The sequence below is a fragment of the Pleurodeles waltl genome, chromosome 6 (genome assembly GCF_031143425.1).
Source record: "Pleurodeles waltl isolate 20211129_DDA chromosome 6, aPleWal1.hap1.20221129, whole genome shotgun sequence".
NCBI classification, from domain to species: domain Eukaryota; kingdom Metazoa; phylum Chordata; class Amphibia; order Caudata; family Salamandridae; genus Pleurodeles; species Pleurodeles waltl.
Window position 1 is genome coordinate 1,614,674,977 of NC_090445.1, and position 21,702 is coordinate 1,614,696,678.

Here is a 21,702-nt window from a genome sequence, read left to right on the forward strand (position 1 = left end):
GTTCCACCTCTTCCTGATGTCATCCCCATTTCTTGGGTGCTGTCCCACTGCGATGACCCTGTCCACTATTTTTCGCCATAGATCCATCTTCCTAGCTATGGAGGTGTGCTGCACCTGTGATCCGAATAGCTGTGGCTCTACCCGGATGATTTCCTCCACCATGACCCTGAGCTCCTCCTCAGAGAACCTGGGGTGTCTTTGCCGTGCCATGGGGTGGTGTGGGTGTGTGCGGGGTGGTGTGTGTTGTGATATGTGGGTGATATTTAGTGGTGTGTTGTGTGAGGTGCGTGGATGTTATGTGGGTGATGGTGTTGTGTGCCTGTGGATGCTTGGTTGTAGATTGTAGTGTCTCTCTCTGGCCTTCTGTCGCAGTTGTGGTTGTAGGGGTTTGTGGGTGATGTAGGTGTGTGTTTTATATTGTATTGGGTGTGTGGGAGTGGTGTGTATTTGTGTACCAGGTGTGTGTATTTTGAATTGTCCAATGTGGCAGTGTTTTGTAGGAGTGTGTGTATTTTGAGCGCGGCGGTGTGTACCGCCAATGGAATACCACAGTTGAAAGACCGCTACGTGGATTCGTGGGTCGTGATAGTGTGGGAATATTTCTGTTGGCGTGACGGTGAAGGTTTTGTTATCGCCAGTTTATCACTGACCTTTGGTGTGGCGGACTTGTGTGGGTGTCTCAATTTTGGCAGATTCCGAGCTGTGGGTCATAATGACCGTGGCGGAATTCCGCTGCCGTGGCGGTGTGTTGGCAGTCTTCTGTACGGCGGTAAGCGGCTTTTACCGCCAATGTTGTAATGACCCCCTTTGTTTTTCTTTTATGAATTTCAGTTAGTGTATTAACTACGAAATGGTTTGTACGAGGCTGCCATTGAGGCGGCATTTCTGGTGCAGCCCAGCACACTATAGTTAAAGAACTGTGTGTTTCAGGGAAACTGTTGCAGCACAGGCTAAGAAACACAACGAGGAGGGCTAAAGCCCCTTTAGCCCAATGGGTGTTGCGTGCCTGATCCTCAGGACCTGGAGATGTCAGGGTACGGGTTGTGAGGACCATTGACTGCTGCTCCCTACATTGCTGTTCTGTGCACCACACATGCCAGCATCGACTAAAAAGCTGGCAACACCCACATAGCACAGGGCCCCAAGTGGCTTCTACTATCCATGCGGATTCTTGAGAAATGCCAATGTGAGAGTTGCAGATTCCAGCGGCCAGATGCCTGCCACATTGAGGCATTATTTGCCCACAGTGGTCAGTGATGTCCTGGTGAGGGAGTTAAACTGTGAGAAAGAGAGTGCAATGAACCCATCATCACTACTAGCCTCTGAGAATTGCAGCCTGTGCTGGTCAGTACCTTCAGCAGTTTGACGTTTGCCTGGGGCTGGGTGTAATGGGCAAAGGAGACACATGCCAAAACAAATTAGCCTTCGAATCGAAGAAAGCACCCCATCCCCAAGATAAAGGCATGGAATGGGAGGTGTAGGGTGCATGAGCGGGCAGTCACAGATCAAGAACAAGTGTGGAATGATGCCTGTCTTAGAGACAATAAATTGCAACCTTGCCAAAACAGATGGTAAAATCGATGCTTTAAAACTGAGACTCGATGCCATTAATGAGAGGATCTAGAGGCATGACCAACGCCTCTGTGCAGCTGAACCAACTGCATTTCAGACGTGGAAGACGTACTAACGGAAGTTACCAAGAGGCAGAGGGATGTGGAGACAGAACTTTAGGGAGGGAAGAGGAAGAACGAAGACTTAAAGGCACACACTCGGAATAACAATGTATGCATCATGGGGGTACCTGAGACTTGAGTAATGGGGAAAATGTAAACGTTTATTGAAGCTACTAGTCAAGGTGTTTAACCACGCACAACTGTCCTCTGTGTTTGTGTTTTAAAGGGCACACAGTACCCTGGGCCCCAGGCATGTTCCAGATGTGTACCCAAGGCCCATTCTAGCGATATTGCTCAGTTATAAAGAACATTACACCATATTGGCCTTTGCCAGGAATATGAAGGACAGACATGAAGGTGCCCACCCGGGCTGTACAAGAGATGCTTCAGAAATGTTCCCCATCAAGACAAAATTGTGGTAGATGGACATTGGTTCAGTCATGCTCCACCAGGCCAGACTTCGTTTCACTCTGGATTGGAAAACACACTTTTATGCAGATAACTAGGCTGCTTCCGTCTTTCTCAACAAGCCAAGCAACACAATAAGGTATGTGGGTAAATCAAAGAAAGTCCAAATTAGACCTGTGGTGTTGTGGAATAATGCTCTAATATGACAGGCATAATCAAACCTCGAGCACTCAGGGGCACTGACACTACCTGCTAGCACAGCGAGGACTGCCACCTGGGAAGAGATCCTAGACCCCTGACCAGCATACCTGCTAAATACAGGAAATAAAATCATACTGATCGCATTCTACTTAGGTGTGGGGCACAGGGAGCTCATCGCTCTTCTTATTCCCCTGGATGAATCTGCTGTTCATGTGGGTATGACACCGGGTTTGCAAGTGCTACTCACACGAGGCAATGGCAAGACTGTGACAGGTATATAATCTGCAAGCTAGTGAAACGAATCATTAGTGTTGAGGCAGTCGGCATTCAGGGGCAGATTTATGAAAAGTGCCATTTCTTGTGCCCCCTGGAGCCCCCCTAACATCACCATGGTAGCAATGTATTTAAAATATGGCACACCATGGCGAATGTTAGGGTTATTTTTTTATGCTAGTCCGGCGCTTTGCAGGATTAGCATAAAAAATGATGACGCTAATCCTGCAAAGACCCCAGAGGCCCATTGAAATCAATGATGGCCTCTTTTTAACACCTGCACTTAGCAGGCATTAAAAAATGCTGATACAAATGGTGCAAAGGGATCTTATAGATTCCTTTGCACCATTTTTACAGCCCACCAGGTGCCGGAATGCCCCCCTGCATACATTATGCCTGGTACAGGAATAATGTGGCGCAAGGGGTTACAAAGTGCCTCAATGCTTGAATTGTGCCACTTTATAAATATGGTGTGGCGTTTTTCCCCTTCCAACTCTACATTAGCGTAAAAAAATGACGCTAATGTTTGTGTTGGAACGGCGCAAGGGCAGCCTAAAACTTGTCCCAAGTATATTGCCTCTGGCCATCTCCTGAGAAGGTTTGCTTATTTGTTTTTATGTAAGGGGGCATCCTACTTAGCTATTTTGGGACGGGGCCACTGCGGGGTTTGTTGCTGGTAATTTGGGTTCAGCGTGGGTGAAGGCAAATAAAAATACAAACAATGCATTTTGCAATAGTTGATATAGCTGAATGGGTATAGTGGTGACTGGCCTCCTTCTCAAGTCTACCATATGTGACATATCACCATGCATAAAGAAGACCAACTACCGCTCCAATTGATGTCTCTGTTTATTGAAGATATCATGCTTATTTTCAAAAATCCAACTGAAAACCTGAACCCAATTATTGATGACATTGTGAAATTTGGCGAGAGGTCAGGCCTGACCATTAAGTAGTCGATATAGCTCATGATGCACTTAACGTCCTATACAGTGATTCCGTCACTGGGTTACCCACTGTAATGGTAAGAACCATCTGTCAGATATTTAGGGGTGCAGTTCCATTGCAAACTGCCTGTCTTCATCAGTGAGAATTATGGCCGCACAATGGACCAAATACCTACTAACATTGAAATATGGACCAAACTGCCACTCACAATGGCTGGCAGAATCAGTTTAATGAACATGGTGATATTGCCACAGTTTCATTATCTGTTTCAGAATGTCCCGATTCTCCTCAATATGGCCTTCCTCGACCATCGGCATATGATGATATGATTGGCATAAGCAGGTAAACAGCCGAGACTAAGTTGGAATACTATTCGAAGACGGTACAAACAAGGAGGATTTATTTGTAAAACTTAAAATTATATTACCTAATAGCCCAGGCTCAAATCACTTCCTATTGGTTCCATAACAGGTGGCAGGTACTGCAGAGGGGACTGAAAAAAGGGGCTTTTGGTCCCATATAAACTTAACACAGACCTACTGAAAACCCAATCAGGCCCTGAGATGAAATACAAATGGTTAACTGCACGGTGTGGGCATGGCACAGGTTGGCCTCATTTTGTGGAGGTGGTACCATTTATTCCCCGCATGTACCACTAGCTCAAAACCCAAGTTTGAGATTACTATAGAACCTCTAACTGGGAAAAGACTAATCGTCCTGGGTCTCCTTGCTCTTGGGGATCTTTTTGTGAATAATATCTTCATCTCTCTGGCAGAGTACCTTGGCGGTGGTGGATCTTCACCACTGGATAGTTTTCTTTCTTACAGACTGAGGGAAAAGGTGAAAAAGGGAAAACCCAAATGCCCACAGGAGCTGGAGAATTGGGCACTGCTATCCTAGATGGCGGCGGGCCCGGCCCCACAGATACTAGTGACACTAGTGAAACTAATTGAGTTACAATGTGATGGGGGGCATGATACTAGAGCCTATCACAGTGAGGGCACAATGATCTCGCAACTTAGGAACAGCCTAACTGACAATAGGTGATTACGCTGAGGAAGCATCTATGAACAGCAAGCACATTTCAAATTCCTACATTGAATGTAATATACACCAACTTCTCAGGCTAAATCTGTTGGAATAGTTGATGCTTCTGTCAGATATGTGCCCCTATGGTGGACTATATCCATCCGGCATTGGAATGACTGCAAATTAAAGATTACTAGGAAAAACATTTTCAGAATTGAGAGTGATCACGTTTTATTAATTACCTAGTGGCATGCAAGTAGCATATGCCAGCTAATAACATGCATTTTAAAAGGCTCAACAGAAACATAATGTAGAAAATAGAACGTGAAGGTTTGAAATTTCAGTGGGCCATTTGTGCCTACCAGTCGCATTTCTGACACCACATTTAAAAACACATTGTGCATTTGTTTTTGAGTGAATTATTAATAACCATTAACCTGAAAGTATTATTTCAAGTGAAAAACAGATTTTTTTTTTATTAAGAGTATTAATTAAACACGCTTACATTGCTTTCAATAAAAATTATTAGTTTTGCAAATTTTATATGAATTAATGGGTGCACAATAGATTTATTAATGTATTAATTGTATTAATGTGCATTAGGCTTTCTTAACTTGACTAAGCCTGAAAGTTCATTTTGCAAGCAGTCATGGAAAATTGTACTTGTTCACACTGTATCCTTTAACCCAAATTCTTTTATTTATCCTGAAGAATTAATGTTGCATGTTCTATTGTATTCCAGGAGAATAGTATGTTTCAAGTTTAGCTAATGTAACAATATTTGATCTAACTGCACAGGAAGATTCATGAAGCTTATGTGAAAGAATATTAGCTTAGTTTATTGTGTGCCATAGCAAGGGGAATGCATGTAGCAGTTTATTAGAAAACGCAATATTTTAGTGGAATTATATGAAGTCATAGTAGAAACAATGGACATTTGCAGAGAGAATTTCATCAAGTGGAAAACTTGGTGGTGCTATCTACAATGATTGGATGCTGAAATCAACGACCAGTGTATGCCCACCAGATGGACCAATTGAATGGATTTTGGCTATCTTAATCAGTGAAGAACTTCGGAACTGAAGTCACTCTTCTCCAGTCTTCTCTCCTGCTTGGTACTGTTTAAACTCTGTTGGAGTTTGTCTATTTTGCTTGAGTCTGCTCTCTCACATTACTGTTCTGAGTTTCCTGATGAGTTTTCTCATTATAGTCTTAACTACCCTATTCTTTTATGTGGTTTAATACTAATAAGGCCAACTAATTCTGAACTGCTGATCTGTCCTATTGTGCGTTCTGCATTATCCTGAGGCTGCTGCCAACTGACTTCAGAAGAAGATGAATCCTCAGTGCGATGAGCCAATGCCTAATGCTGTCCTATAAGGAGAGATATAACTAAATATGGTTTCTTGTTTCCCTTTTCTGTTAACAACTTACACCAGCATATTTTTATAGCTAGTTACTCTAGTTAGATGTTTTCCAAAGTATTTTTGTCTTCTTTTATTTTTGCTTTTGCCCGCATGTGTTAGCCTGTTCCCACACATAAAAGTCACAGTTCTGGTTAGTGTTAGGAATGGCCCAGCTCTGAGACCTGAAATCTGAATTTAATTGTTAAATCTGTATTTTGAGCATTATCTGATGTCACCCTCATCTGCTTTAAGATCTGATCATAATGTGCATATTGTATTGTTACTAATTTACATAATTCTTTTGGAGTGTCTAACGGTATTGATGTTTAGTATGTTGAATCTTTTCAGACATTTTGGTCAACCTATTATCTTCATGTATGTTTATAATTTTGTTTTGCGCACCATTTATGTGACATTGATTTTGGGATTGTAATAAAGCTTTGAGACTTCATTTGGATTCAAGTTTTGATTTAGTGTTGAAGTATTCAAGGTGTTTAATATTGCTTATTGGGTTTTATATTATTGATTTGTTGGTTGTTTGATCCTAACTACTGATTCGTCATCAAGTCCAAAGATTCAGTAGACCTCTACGGGTGAGAAATTAGGATGGTGTCTCACCCGAGTGCTTGCAGCTCCTGAACCCAAGGTGGGAAGAAGGCCTCCGCAAACCATGCCAACAGTTTCTAGGTGAGATAACCGAGCTGCACCAGGTGGCAGACTCACTGATTGCTGAGACCTGTCAATAAGATCCCCAGGGGCAGGAGGACATTTATGGTTCTGGTGCTGGTGTTAGGGAAGCGTCCTGTGGCTCTGTATTGGGAAAGGGCCAGGGCTCCAACCACACCCGAATGGGTGAAAGATTTAATTACATTCAATGTTCATGCAGAAACATACAGCACATTGATGACTGTCTCCTCGCGTCACAAAGATATCTGGGATCCACTATAAAGGTACCTAGCTGATAAGGTACCCATCCTATGAACTGGTGCAACAATGTGGGTGCCCAGGATCCTAGGAATCTGGTCAGGTGCAAACAGAACCAAACCAATGTTTCTACCCAGGCTACCTAGATTATGTGGCTCTCTAACTCCACTTTGCCTTGCATGTTGGCCAGGTCACATGCTGATGACTCTATGGCATTGGTATTCGCAAACATTTTCCCAGGGGCCAGAAAGTTTGGTCTGTGACGTGCCTGGGGGCCGCATTGATGCCAGGGTGGCGGCGGTGGCGTGACTAGGGGGATTGGTGGCCAGGTAGGTGTAGGGGAAGCAAAGGATATATATCTAGTGGCTGAAATAAACAATGGGAAATCAGAAAACCTGGAATTAATCCCGGCTTACCCACTTTTCCAAATTGTGTGATCCTAGGCAATTGTTTAGTGTCACTTTCCCTCCTTTTTCTGCATTATCACATTTAGGATGACCTCAAAATACATGATTCGTGGTGTGCGCTGCACAAAACCTGCTTCTATGTTTGATTTAATTAACTAGAATGTTGTTTATGTATGATAGGAACCCAGGCCACCAATAAAGTGCACATAACAAGTGACTTGCCTCTTTAATTTACTATTGGTGGTGTTCTCAGGGTAAGGGAAATAATTAATGTATCCAATTTATGTTTGAAAACTATCACTTTAAAATGAATACATCTCAATGCACTGATAAAATAAATTGTAGTAAGGCGAAACGGTTCTGCATGTTAACTAAATACACTTAATTCATTTTGAAGAGACTGTCTTAGTTTTACACATATGCTGCAAGTTGTCTTTAAAAATGAAGGCGTTTCTAAAGTTAAGTGCAGGAGTCCCTAGTTACTTCCTTTCTTTAGCACCTGTTGCCCCAGGGGCCGCATGTAAAGATCAGAGGGGCCGCATGAGGCCTGCGGGCCGTACTTTGAGTATCCCTGCTCTATGGAATATGTACAGATTAAGAACGTATCTTTGGTCCTGCCTGGCATGTATTGTACCTTCTTTGCTCTTAAATGATGTTCAATAAATAAAGCTTTAAAAAAAAATACAAATTTTCATAAGACCTTGTTTGAAGCATAACTAGGGTGAAAAGACATCCTGAATTTCCCAGACAGTCCCGGTTTTGAGAGTGTTATCCCTGTGTACCGACACTTTTAACTATTTTAAACATAAGTCCAGAAAGTGGAGTGTGAGTTTGAATTATTGTATATTTTCTCACTTCCACATGCTCCTCTGTAGTGTGAAACAGAGTTCATTATTTCTGAGGCTGGGGCTACGTCAATGCCATTCTAACAACACAGCAGAAGCTCAGCTGGACCTTCATGATCATATTGTTTGCAGAGGGTGGTGGGGAGAGTACTGGGGGCAGGGAGGAGTTCCAGCCACGGCTAAAGGTGTTTCTTAAAATCCATGGCACACACGGTTTGCATGTATATGTAACATCTATAAACATGCAGAAAAGTAGAATAGTAGACAAATATTTCATTCGTTTATATATTCACTGAAAATACCAAAGGTTACAGGGACGTTATAGTTAGGTTCTGAATTTACTCGCACAAAACCATTGAAACTTAACAGTTATAGTTAGAGCTCTTTCAAGTAACTACAACTCATGTCCTAAGGTGAATATAACTCTTGCCCTCGCCATGCACAGTTGTCTCATCAATAATTTTATTGCAAATGTTGCAGTGATAATATGTAAGATAGCATAATTAGGTGTGCATTGTGAAGACGCAAGTTATAGTTACCTTATGCTGCTGCTAGCTATGTGAAAGAACTCTAACTATATGGTTAGTGCTCTAAAAAACTAAAATGAGGACATATTGGCCCTCATTACAACATTGGCGTTAAATCCTGCTTACCGCCGTGCAGAAGACCGCCAACACACCGCTGCGGTGGCGGAAATCTGCTACAGCTATTATGGCCCACAGCTCTGAATCCGCCAAAATCCAGACACCCACACAAGTCCGCCACACCAAAGGTCAGTGATAAACTGGCGATAACAAAACCTTCACTGTCACGCCAAGAGGAATACGCCCACACTATCACGACCCACGAATCCACGCGGCGGTCTTTCAACCGTGGTATTCCATTGGCGGTACACTGTTGTTTAAAAAGTCCCACTTTCCAGGAAATGGAGTACTGACAGGACCTGCACTAGAGGGGGGATCCCTGTGGGATGGCGGATAGCTGACATCAGGTCTGGCTCCAACTGGGCACACAGTTCATGTATTGTTGCACGATCAAGTCTGTAGGTGATTATTACGTGTCTCTCTTCCATTGTCGACAGGGCCACCAGCAGTCTGTACACCGGAGGGTGCCGCCATCTCATCACCTGCCCCAGTGGACATGCCCTATGGAGGAGAACGGTGAGCAGAGGGTCATACAACACTTAAGTATCACAATGCTGTTTTTTAAAAACGTTACATTTTCTGTCCGTATTCCCGGCCTATATAGATGTGACGCAGTTATTATTCTTGCCATGTGGCCCCCTGAAATGGTGAATCCCTGACCTGTAAGGTGGGACAAGGGGATATGAGGTAACTGCGCTGGCGTTCTACACCGTTGCAGTAGGCGGTCGAAGTCTGCAGCGCAATCCAGCATTGGTTAACATTGGACCCTACGGGTCTGAGGAGCCAATGACGATGTACGCCGGTGGTGACGGTACGCACCGCCGCGGACGTGACCGCCATTTGCTATCTGTTCACTCACTTGATACCTGACCTTCAACAGGCGAGGACCTACACTGCAAGTGCTGCTGTGACCCCAGTCTGGAAGCAACAATGGCTCATGTGTCTGGGGAAAGGGCCCCTGCCTTCACTTTGGAGCGGTTGGAGAAGTTGGTGGATGGGGTCCTCCCCAAGTACACGCTACTCTACGGTCCTCCAGACAAACAGGTGAGTGCACTGTGAGCATGCTGCATGGGCAATGCCTGTTTGGAGTGGAGTGGATGGAAGAAAAATGGGGGGGGACTGAGGCATGCATGTGCGGACGGTGAGTGTGTGCGTCAGGGCAAGGGTGGGAACGTGGGCCAATGACTATGACGGTCTGGACGGTGAAAGATTTACCTTTTCCCCTGTACTGTTCCTCTAGGTCAGCGCCCACCAGAAGAAGGATATTGGCGTGCCATCGCCAAGGAAGTCCGGACCCTGGGGTCCACCACAGACGGAGCATCCTCTGCCGGAAAAGATGGGAGGAAATTTGCCACTGGTACAAGAAGACGGTGGAGGCCCAGCTGGGGATGGCCTCCCAACATGGGAGGGGTGCCCGTCGCACCATGACCCCCTGATGTTCCAGATCCGGTCGGTGGCGTATCCGGAGTTGGATGGGCGCTTGAGGGCATCCCAACAGCCACAAGGGGGTAAGTACAGACACATTCATGTGACTCTGCGCGCATTATGAGGTGTCTAGGTGGGGGAGGTGGGCAGTGGGTTCCTCTTGGCCAGGGCGAAGTTTGTAGGCAAGGTGCCTTGTGAAGCAGGCTATGTGGCACCCCAACCCCACCAGTGGTAACAGCCATCTACACCTAGTCAGGCTCCTGTGACTTCCATGTGTGCAGCAATCGGGCATAGACCTTGTACCCCATGGCCTTGTGAATAGTCTAGGAACTGTTAGTGCATGGGGTAGTGCTGAGGTCTGCAGTGTCCGCCAACGGTAGTGGTATTGCATGCACTGAACATGTCTTTCTTCTGTCTCCCCCCCCCCTTTTTGTGGTCTCCCTGTTCTTGTGTGCAATAGCATCATCTGGCGGAGGAGCAGTAGCACCGGAGCAGGAGGGAGCTGCATCCCACTTGGCCCTGGAGGGTGAGACAATGGAGTCTGAAGCCACCAGTGGGGCAGAGGGCGATGGGAGCTCCACAGCGGGACAGGAGGTGACAGCAAGGACAGCGACTCCTCCTCTGATGGATGCTCCCTTGCGGTGACAGGCCCCTCTGTGCCCCCCGCATCCACAGGTACAGCCGCCACCCCCCCTACCAGCACCACCCTCCCAGCAGCCCCTCAGCGTGTGTCCCATGCCCGCTCACCCAGCAGGGTGGGCATCTCCTTCGCCCCAGGTACCTCAGGCCCTGCCCCAGTCAGCCCTGCTGTCCTCAGTGAGGAGGCTATTGACCTCCTGTGATCCCTCACTGTTGGGCATTCTACCATTCTGAATGCCATCCAGGGTGTTGAGAGGCATTTGCAACAAACAAATGCATACCTGGAGGGCATTCATTCTGGCCAGGCAGCCCAACAGAGAGCATTTCAGGCTCTGGCCTCAGCACTGATGGCAGCCATTGTCCCTCTGTCCAGCCTCCAACCTCCTCCACCCAGACCCAATCCCCTGTACCTCAGCCTATCCCAAGCACACCATCAGACCAGCATGCACACACCTCAACACACAAAAGTGGCTCAGGCAAATATAAGCACCACACATCCCACAGGCACTCACACATTATTATACCCATGCAGACATACCAACATCCACTGCCTCCACTGTGTCCCCCTCCTCCACGTCTCCCTCCTCCCTCCCAGTCTCGTCTCCACTCACACCTGCATGCACTACATCTTCAGCCACTACCTCCATCACCAGCACGCCCATCACCACACACTGCTCACATGCACTCACCACCCCCACTACCATTCACACATCCCCTGTGTCCTCTCCCTGTGTGTCTGTGAGCCCTCCTCCCGAAGTACACAAACGCAGGCACACACCCACCCAACTGCCATCCACCTCACAACAGCCTCCAGCCCATGCAACTTCACCCAAATTCAGCAGATGTACACCTCCTACAACCACTACCTCTTCCTCCACTCCCAAACACCCTCCATCTACCCGTCCCAGTGTGTCTAAAAAACTTTTCCTGGCTAATATTGACCTCTTCCCTACACCTCCCCCCGCCTGTCCCCTAGGGCCAGGCTTTCCAGGTCCCAACCCAGCACCTCAGCCACCACATCACCAGGCACAGAGGTGCCAGCAACCTCAGGCTATTGGAGTGCGCCAACCATCAGGGCTGCCAGTGTGCCTCAAGCGAGGGCAAGGACATTCCTCCACCTGCTAATCTTAAAAAGTTGCCCCCATCCCGGAGGGAGAAGCTGAAGACACCTGCCACCAAGGGCTCAGGGAAACCAAAAGGGGATAGTGGCAAGACAGCAGTGCCACCATCCAAGGTGGGGAAGGGGCAGAAAGTGAAGGGCAGGTCAGGAGAGGGCATGGTGGCACCGACTGAGGGACTAGTGTCACACCTTCTGTCCACATCGATGCTGAGAAAACCGCCACAGAGCCCGCTGCCAGCACCGCTGCCACTGAGCCCGCCGCCAGAACTGCAGTCACTGAGTCCCCCACCAGCACCGCTGCCACTGAGCCCGTCGCGAGCACCGCTGCCACTGAACCCACCGCCAGCATCGCTGCCACTGAGCCCGCTGCCAGCACCGCTGCCACTGAGCCCTCCCCCAGCACTGCTGCCACTGAGCCCGCCGCCAGCACTGCTGCCACTGAGCCTGCCGCCAGCACAGCTGCCACTGAGCCCGCCACCAGCACCACTGCCACTGAGCCCACCGCCAGCACCGCAGTCACTGAGCCCGCCGCCAGCACCGCTGCCACAGAGCCCGCCGCAAGCACCGCTGCCACAGAGCCCGCAGCAAGCACCGCTGTGAATGACACCGCCACCAGCATCGCCAGAGACCTCGCCACATCCTGAGCCAGTTGCACCACCGCAGACATGGCTACCATCCCCAGTGGTCAGTCATCCGAGGCTGGTAGTGAGTTGCAGGAGCCTGGCCAGCTTCAATGATGCATCACTTTCAGTGGAGAGATTCAGCTGCTACCTCTGTCCTTGGCAGGATGAAGCACTCTGGGCACAAAGTCCCCTCCATAAGCAGTGGAGAAAGACATCCACTACCTCTGTCCTTGGCAGGATGAAGCACTCTGGGCAAAAAGCCCCCTCCAGAACCAGTGGAGACTGTTATCCACTTGAAAGACTATGGCTTTGTAGTCCCCAGGATAAAGCAGTGGGAAAACCACCCACTGGAAAGACTTGAGAGACTGTGGCTTTGCACTCCCCAGGATAGAGCAGTGGGCAACCCACCTACTGGAATGACTTGAGAGACTGTGGCTTTGCACTCCCCAGGATAGGACAGTGGGCAAACCACCCACTGGAAAGACTTGAGAGACTGTGGCATTGCACTCCCCAGGAAAGAGCAGTGGGCAAACCACCCACTGGAAAGACTTGAGAGACTGTGACTTTGTACTCCCCAGGATATAGCAGTGGGCAAACCACCCACTGGAAAGACTTGAGAGACTGTGGCTTTGCACTCCCCAGGATACAGCAGTAGGCATGGAGCCCCCTCGTGGAGCAGTGGCGTTGTGCGTTCATCAGGCTGAGGCGCCCCCTCTCCCCCTACCCCTGAGGTGCCTGTTTATTTTCTATCTGATGCCCCTCCAGTGTTCTCTCCATTTGGAGTCAGGTATCGAGTGTGGGCCTCGCCCATGCATTTTTGGCCCAGTGGTCCACGGACAATGATTGGTGCACTATCCGCACTTGTGTAGTTGGTGTACATAATTGTATATACTGTATTTCGAGTTTTGAGTACTGGATTTTTATTGAGTACAATGGTTCAAATCAATTCCTTTTGTCCTTGCATTATTGAGGGGGGGGGGCGGGGGAATGTACATGTAATGTTGCAGCATGTATTTGTGTGTATGGTGTTGTGGGTGAGGGTGGGGGTGTTGCGTGTTGCATGTGTGTGTCACTCTCTTTTCCCTCCCCCCTCCCCTCTGTTGTAGATGCAGTACTCACAGTGGTCATCGCCGCCGTCTCTGTTGCTCTTGATAGAGGAGCAGGAAGACGATCGCCGGCAGGATGTGAAGTTCTGGCTCCATGGCGTCCTGGTTCCTCGTGGGGTGTGGAGAGATGAGTTATTTCCCCTTCTATGTACTGTTTCCGCCGTATTTTTGATCGCTTTGGTTCCGCCCCGGAAAAGGTGGCGGATTGGTGTGTCATAATAGTGTGGGCGGTACATTGTCTTCCGCCTGTCATTTTTTTTATCGCCAGCCTGTTGGCGGTATTACCGCCGCTTTAACACCGACTGCCAGGGTTGTAATGAGGGCCATTGTCTGAGTTCCCAAATACTGACAAGCACTTTTAAATTATTTGCTATCTTTATGATTTTGTTTTTTTTTAAATTGTATTTATTAATATTTCAGTACAAGAAAATAAACATGCCCAGGTACAAAAGACTTCAGGCGTCCCACCATACTGTGTGCCATTCTCCCTGTCCCTCCCCATTCCAAAGCAAGAGTAACAAATATTAGAGAGAAACACATGCTTAAGACAAACCCTTTCACCCCCGAATGGTGGACCCAGCCATCCGCCTCCGGCATCTGAACAAACAAATTACAAAAACCTTACAACAAAACAAGTATCCAATCCCTTTGATTGTCAGATTCAAATTTAAAGGCCATCGAACTGAGAGCCCCCTCCCAGAGTCCGAAGGAAGAGCCCTGATCCCACTCAACCACCCTCTGCACTCAGCTTCTATACATGGAAAAGATGCAGCGCTCAAAGGCGGGGACTACATGCTGTAAGGGGAAGGCCCCGTGAGAGAAACCTGACCGGGGGTCCCAAATAAAATAAAATCCACTGCGCGAGCCGTGCATTTTGTCAGCCAGATGCACCATGGCAAGGCCCCGCCATAATCTTGAGAACCAAAGGACCACTGTGACGCTAATGTGGTCTTCGCGGCCCCCAACACCAGCTACAAAATGTCTTGATCTCCCTGCGATTGATGTTCCAGCTCCGGGGCTCGAAGGCCCAACAGGATGTGCTCAGGTGATGTTGGCACGGGGTAACCCAATATCTCTTTCAGGTGTGAAAGAATTTTGTTCCAAAAGGGACGGATAGCTGGGTAATACCACAAAATATGTCTAAAACCCCCAGCATGCCACACCCTCGCCATCACCTGTCGGACGCCTGGGGTATATTTTCTTAAGCTTCTCCGGGTAGAGGTACCAGTTGTAGAGTAATTTATAGTGTGCTTCCCTAGTGCCCATTGAGCGATTATGTTTGGCTATGTCATGAAATAGATGTTGCCAACGCTCCTCACTCACCGAAGCGCCCAATAGCTGTTCCCAAAAGAGGATGTGCCGAGGGGTCAGCGCCCTATGCGCTGAAGCCAATATGTTGTACAGCGTAGATATACTGCCCTTCGCCACTCCTCCCGCTGCACAAAACGCTCCACTGGAAGAAGCTCCATTGGGGCCGCCTTCCGCATATGAGGTTGTGAGACCCAATGCACGTGTTGCATATAATGGAAGTGTTCAGTTGGTGGGAGATGAAAATCCCTACAACAGTTAGCAAACGAATGAAGCTGGTCACCATGGAATAAATCTTCAATCCGCAAGCACCCCCCTTCCCTCCATCGATTGAAAGACCCCGCAGATTCTCTTGGAGGAAAAGCCTTGTTGAAATGAATGGGGGTATGTGGTGAAGGGAAAGAAGTAATTGCATATGCCCTCGTCACCTTATCCAACACCTTAAGGGTAGTGGCAGTGGGGGTACTAAGGTAAACTTTCTGTGGACATGCCCCTCTGGGCCTCCACGGGATATCCCATGGAGTCCCTCCCGTCACCACCCTATCCATGTGAAGCCACAACTTATCGGACTCTCGGAGGGACCACTCAGCCAAAACACGCAGCTGACCCGTGGGATAATACTGGGGGAAGTTGGGGAGTGTAAGTCCACCCTCTTCTCTGGGGCTTATAAGCACTTTGTAGGATAATCTAGCCCTCTACCCCTGCCAAATAAACCTCGTGAACATCGCCCTGGCCTCCGTGAAAAACTCTGACTGGATGTCAACAGGTAAGCGAGGAAGCACCGTCATCTTGATGCTATTAATACGCCCCAACCAGGAAAGCCAGAGAGATGACCACCTCCTAAAGTCGTCTCGCAATGATTTGAGCAAGGGAGGGTAGTTGGCTCGGAACAGATCGGACACCCTCAGGACCAGCTTAATGCCCAGATATGTGATTTTTTTTTTGTAAATGGAAACATGGAAGCTATCTGGGCCATTGCTGCAGCGGGTACTGTTAGATTAAGAAGATAAGATTCCCCCATGTATACTCTAAAGCCTGCCGCCTGTTCGAAGAGCTTCAATTCTTCTTGAATTGCCAGAAGTGACGGGCGGGGATCAGTGATGAACAGTAAAATGTCGTCAGCGAAAAGTGAGATTTTATGGTAGTCGCCACCAAATTTAATGCCCGGAAAGTCGGGGCACGCTCAAATGCACGCTGCCAGAGGTTCCACACTGAGTGCAAAGAGCAGCGGGGAAAGAGGGCATCCCTGCCTCGTACCCCGAGACAAATCAAAAAGATCTGAGGACACACCGTTCACCAGAATACAGGACCTGGGACATGAATAGTTGCTCATCACCACTGATATAAATTGTTCTCCGAAACCAAATCGCCGCATGGTGGCCACCAGGAACGACCACTCCACCCTATCAAATGCTTTTTCAGCATCGAGCACCAACAAATGCATGGGTACCCATTTCTTAGCCACCTTTTCCATCAGATGGATGACACAACACAAGTAGTCATGCGTTTGGCGGCCCTTGATAAAGCACGATTGATCTAGGTGAATCAGCTCAGGCATAACATCCTCTAGTCTCCTCACCAGAATTTTAGAGTATAATTTGGCATAGAGGTTAAGTAGTGCAATAGGCCTAAAAGAGGCACAGAACTGAGGGTCCTTCCCCTCCTTAGGAATAAGTGTGACCAGAGCCTCCCCCATAGAGGAGGACACCACCCCCTCCCCCTCACATGATTAAACAATGCAGCAAGATGTCCTGACAACTTCGCACTAAAGGACTTGTAAAAGTGGGCAGTAAACTCGTCAGGGCCGGGGGCTTTGTGCAGGGGGAGTGCGTCAATAGCCGTCTGTACCTCCTCCACTGTAAACAGTGCCTCCAGAATTTCATTTGTCTCCCTGGAGACCTGCGGAAGTTGGGAGCCGTCTAAATAACTTTCCTGAGATTGGGCAGATGGGTGATCTGATTGATAGAGACGGGCGTAAAACCCTGTGAATGCCAATGCGTTCACCCCTCCGTAAATTGTTCCCCGTGCTCGTCAGTAATTTGTCCTATATAGTCCTTAGCTTGTTTCATTTGCAGTTGTCTCACCAGTGGGGTGCCTCTCTTATTACGCTTGTCATAGTGAGTTTTCTGAAGCCGCAATTTTCACCCTATTTGTATAAACAGATTGTAGTTTACCCTTAATGGCGACCACCCTCCTCTGGGCCTGCCAGGTCAGGGAGAGCTTTTGGACCCATTCAGCTACTTTAAGTTCATTTTCCAAGAGACGCTGGTCCTCAGACTTTAACCTAATGAGTGCTGACGCCCAAGGAGATGCACGTGACCCTGATAACCACCTTAAAAGCATCCCACACAAGAGGGGGGGTGGTGCCCCCCCAACCATTATGCTGGAAGTACTCTCTGATAGCTTTCCACAGCTCAGTACGAGACGCGGAGTCATGAATCAAGACAGTAGGGAAGTAGCAGCGCCTGGCAGAGGAGCGGGTCAGGGACCATTCCAGAGTAACCTCCACAGGGGTATGATCCAAAATAATAATTGGGTGGATGGCCACAGATCTCAGAGTCTGTTGCAGCGGATTGCTCAGAAAGATATCATCTATCCTTGAGTAGGATCGATGAGATTGAGAAAAGAAGGTGTAATTTCTCTCTGTGCATTTGATTTGAGGGCACGCCAGGTATCAAAGAGCCCCATGCGGCGTAAGGAAGATTTTACAGATCTGGCAAAAGCGCCTGTCTGTGATCGCTGTGGGTGTGTTGTGTCCCAAACTAAATTGAAGTCACCTAACAAGATTATCTCGCTTACTGCATAGCCCTCCAGCTCGCCCAGGAATTGCAGAAGAAATTGGGTCTGACCACTGTTAGGTGCGTACAAAGTAGCTACTGTACACTGTTTTTCTCCCAGGCTGCCCTTTATCATTAAGTATCTGCCCTCCTTATCCTGCTTAGATCCCGCCTCCCGGAAGTGAATCGACCTGTGGAACAAGAGGGCCACCCCACAGTGTTTCATTGCGAATGAAGTTGTAAATATCTGGGGGTACTGTTTGTGACGCAGACGGTGTCCCTCCCCTCTCTTCAGATGCGTTTCATGTAGGGCCACAATATCATAATGGTGATCGTCTAAATATTTCCTCAACTGGAGCTTCTTATTGGCGAAGTTCAACCCTTTAACATTCCAAGATAACACACCCAACATTACATCACAGTAACCCAAAAGTTCTTGACCAAGCGTTCTACTGCATCTAAGGCATCTTGCCCCACTTGTCACATCCTCCTCCACCCAGCGTCCGCGGTGCTCCCCAGGCCCCACACAAGCCTCTCACACGACAGAAAGGGATAATGAACACGGACCCAATAGAAAAAACAACTCATATACAACACAAACTGAAGAACAAGAAAACATAGAATAGCGGACTTCCTTACTATCCGCATTATGTGGACAGGGCGTGACACCGCCTCCTCCCCCCCAAGACCATTAATCTTTCCCAAGTCAACAAGAATGGAGGAACGTCTCCTGGCCCCTCAAAAGCAGCTAGAGTGGGGTCTCGTCTAATTGGGCCACCGGCAGGCAAGTCCAAGTCACGCCCCTCAGAGTCAGACTGTCTCTCACGTGAAGAAGTCTCTCCCCCGTTGCCCTACCTCTGATAGGACCCCTACCTGGAGCTATCCCACAGGCTCCCCTAGGACCTCTCCAAAACCATCGCATAAACGAGACAGTTGGAAAATGTTACTTCTTGGGAGAATTCCTCCCCCTCCTCTGCTGTTTCCATTGCTCCACTGAGGCGGAGGGGCTGTCCCCTCCTGCCCGGTTCCAGCGGCAGCGTAGCCTCCACCCTTGCTCTCTGACTCTCCGACTGTAGGCCCAGTGCAGCCACCGCCTCATCGACGATCGTGAAGAGGCACGCCTTGTTATGGAGCTCGAAAGCCAGGCCAAAGGGAAATGTCCAACGGTTGCTTATGTTTTTTGCTCTCAGGGCCTCTGTCACAGAGCAGAACTGCTGCCGTCGAGCCAACATCACCGGTTATGATATCCTGATAAAGGGTACAATGTGCCACCTGAAAGGAGACAGTGTCCTGTCGTCTCGCCCGCAAGAGAATGCATTCCTTGACCTTGAACAAGCTTAATTTACCCAATATGTCTCTTTTGCCCACACAATGCACCTTCTTGACTTCTTGTTACTTCCAACTGCTCCTCTCCCAAGAGGGTGGAGAAAAGGCAAACCACAAAGGCCTCCAGGTCCGGCCCCTCAGAACCTTCTTCCAGACCCTGCACTCTGATGTTGTCCCTGCGTGCACGATTTTCAAAATCTTTGCACTTGAGGGAGGCGAGGTGGAGTTGTGCTTTGATACTCATGATCTCACTGTCCACCGGGGCAACTTTCTGCTGCGGGTCCTGCCACTGTGTTTCCAGATCTAGAGTGCAGGCTCCTACCGAGTCCACATCCGCCTGATGTGAGGATAATTTCCCATTGACATCTGACTGAAATGTGTCCAACGTCGTCTTAAAGTCGGCAGTAAGTTCCTATCGGAGTTCGGCCTTGAAGATGCAAAGAGAGGCCAGGAGGTCGTCCTGCGTGAGCGCCATCTCTCCCTCCTGCGACAGACCTACATTTCCCGCTCCAACTGGGGTAAAATAGTTGGAGACCCTGTCGGCCTGCGCCTTCTGCTGAGGCATATGCTCCCCCCCGGGTTCCGCTCACTCAGAGAAGCACACTGCCACTTGCTCACACCGGGCGACAGACTCGCTCTCCTCCTCTGGGATGTCTCAGCTCCTTATGGGGGCCCCCGCCAGGCTTCTGCACATGCCGATGGGAGGGGAGGAACAGGCACTACTTACCCCCTCAAGGGTGCGCCAGCTCCCCTGTATGGTCACCACCAAAGGCCCTCTCGGGGCTCAGCTCTTCTCTCCTAGGGGCCCCTCCAATAGGCACTGGGGGCTCAACATCTTACCCCGGTACTCCACACTTGGACTCCGTGGGGCACCTCACTCGCGACGCCGTCCTCTGCTCCTGTCCCTCCAGGAGCAACCAGTCTCCCTGGGCCTCAGCACTCATCTGGGTGCAGCTGTGTAGCGTCGCTGCTGCACGGGCCCCCGTCATCACAGGGGAGCCTGTGCTAACTTTTCTAGAGCGCCAGGGGGCCGGCACCCCCCCAACGGCGCCATCCGCGGTCCTCACTCCGCAGTCAGGCCGCCACCACCAGCAGGATAGGGGCCGCAACACCAGTCCAACTGAGCCCGCAGTGACTTCTTGTGCACCGGGTGAAGGGGAAGGCCCCCCTCCTCGCCCCGTGGCGCCGGTAGCCCCCGGTACCTTCACGCCCACTCCGCTCCTCCTGCAGCACCTCCGGGCCCACACCACGAGGCGGGCTGACTGCCCTGCCGGGACCGCACACTTCACAGCCCCCGCCGCTCAGGGGGGCCATCCTAGACGGGTCTCTCCCTCTCCCGGGGCACTCAGCAGCTTTACCTGGACGGGGGCGACATAACGTTCCCCTACAACGCTCCTGGACTCATGGCCTCAGGGTTTTTTCGATGGAGCCGTCGAATTTCACATCCGAACGGCCATGTTGGTTGCCCCCGCCCCTTCATGTTGGTTGGCCCCTCCCTCATCTCTACGTTTTTTATCAAGTTGATCACTTGATTATTTGTTACATTTAGAGGAGAGGATGTGGCGTAACCCCAGAGCTGAAGACTTTGCAACTGGGGAACGAGGTATGAGTTTAAGCATCAGCTTGACATCCTATGATTCTGGGCAAATTACTTAGGGCCAGATGTACAACCATTTTTAGCAGTCACAAATGGAGATTTGGTGGGTTTGCAACCACTAAAATGGCCTCTGGCATATACAACCCCTATTTTGTGAGTCAGTAACCTATTAATGACTCACAAAATAGGATTTTCTGATCGCAATTAGGAAGGGATTCCCCTTCTTAATAGCGAGTCACAGGGTGATGTACCATTCTTTTGCGACCAGAATGCGGTCACTAAACAATTGCAGTTTACCTCCTACTTCAACTAGGTGGTAAGCAAGTCGCAAGTGGGAAAAGGTCCCCAGGAGACCCCTATCCCTTTGTGAATGGTAGCAAAAGCATTTTCAAGAGCAGACAGTGGTCTGTGGTACCCTTAGAAAATGAAACAGAAATGTTTATTTTTTAATTTTGAAACACATACCTTTTTCCTTTAAAGAAAACGGGCTGCATTAAAAAAAAAAAGTTACTTTATTCAAAAGCAAACACAGACATGGTGGTCTGCTGTCCCAGCAGGCCACCTTCCCAGTGTTATTGCCCATTCCCAACGGGTCACAAATTGCAACCTGCCTCATGAATATTGGTGAGGCAGGTCAATTGCGAACCCATTGGTAATCACTAAATATGTCTGTGAAACATTTGTCAATTTCCTTTTATAACTCACAAATCGTGAGTCGCAAAAATTCACAATTACAAAAGGAGTGGTTGTACATCTTGCTCATGCCTAAACCTAAAATGAAAGTGTCCCTGTGTAATGTAGCTGATGCTCATGTGAAAGAATCCATTACCTTCGGGTTAAGTCTGCGCTATACAGAACTGCAAAAACAACAGATTAATGCCCTCATTATGAGTTTGGTGGGTGGGGGAGGCCGCCCGCCAAACTCATACCACCACATTACTGCCAGTGCAGCCAGAACACTGCTGTACCTATTTTGAGTCTCCCCTGGGGTGGTGGGCGGAAACAGTGTTTCTGCCCACCTGC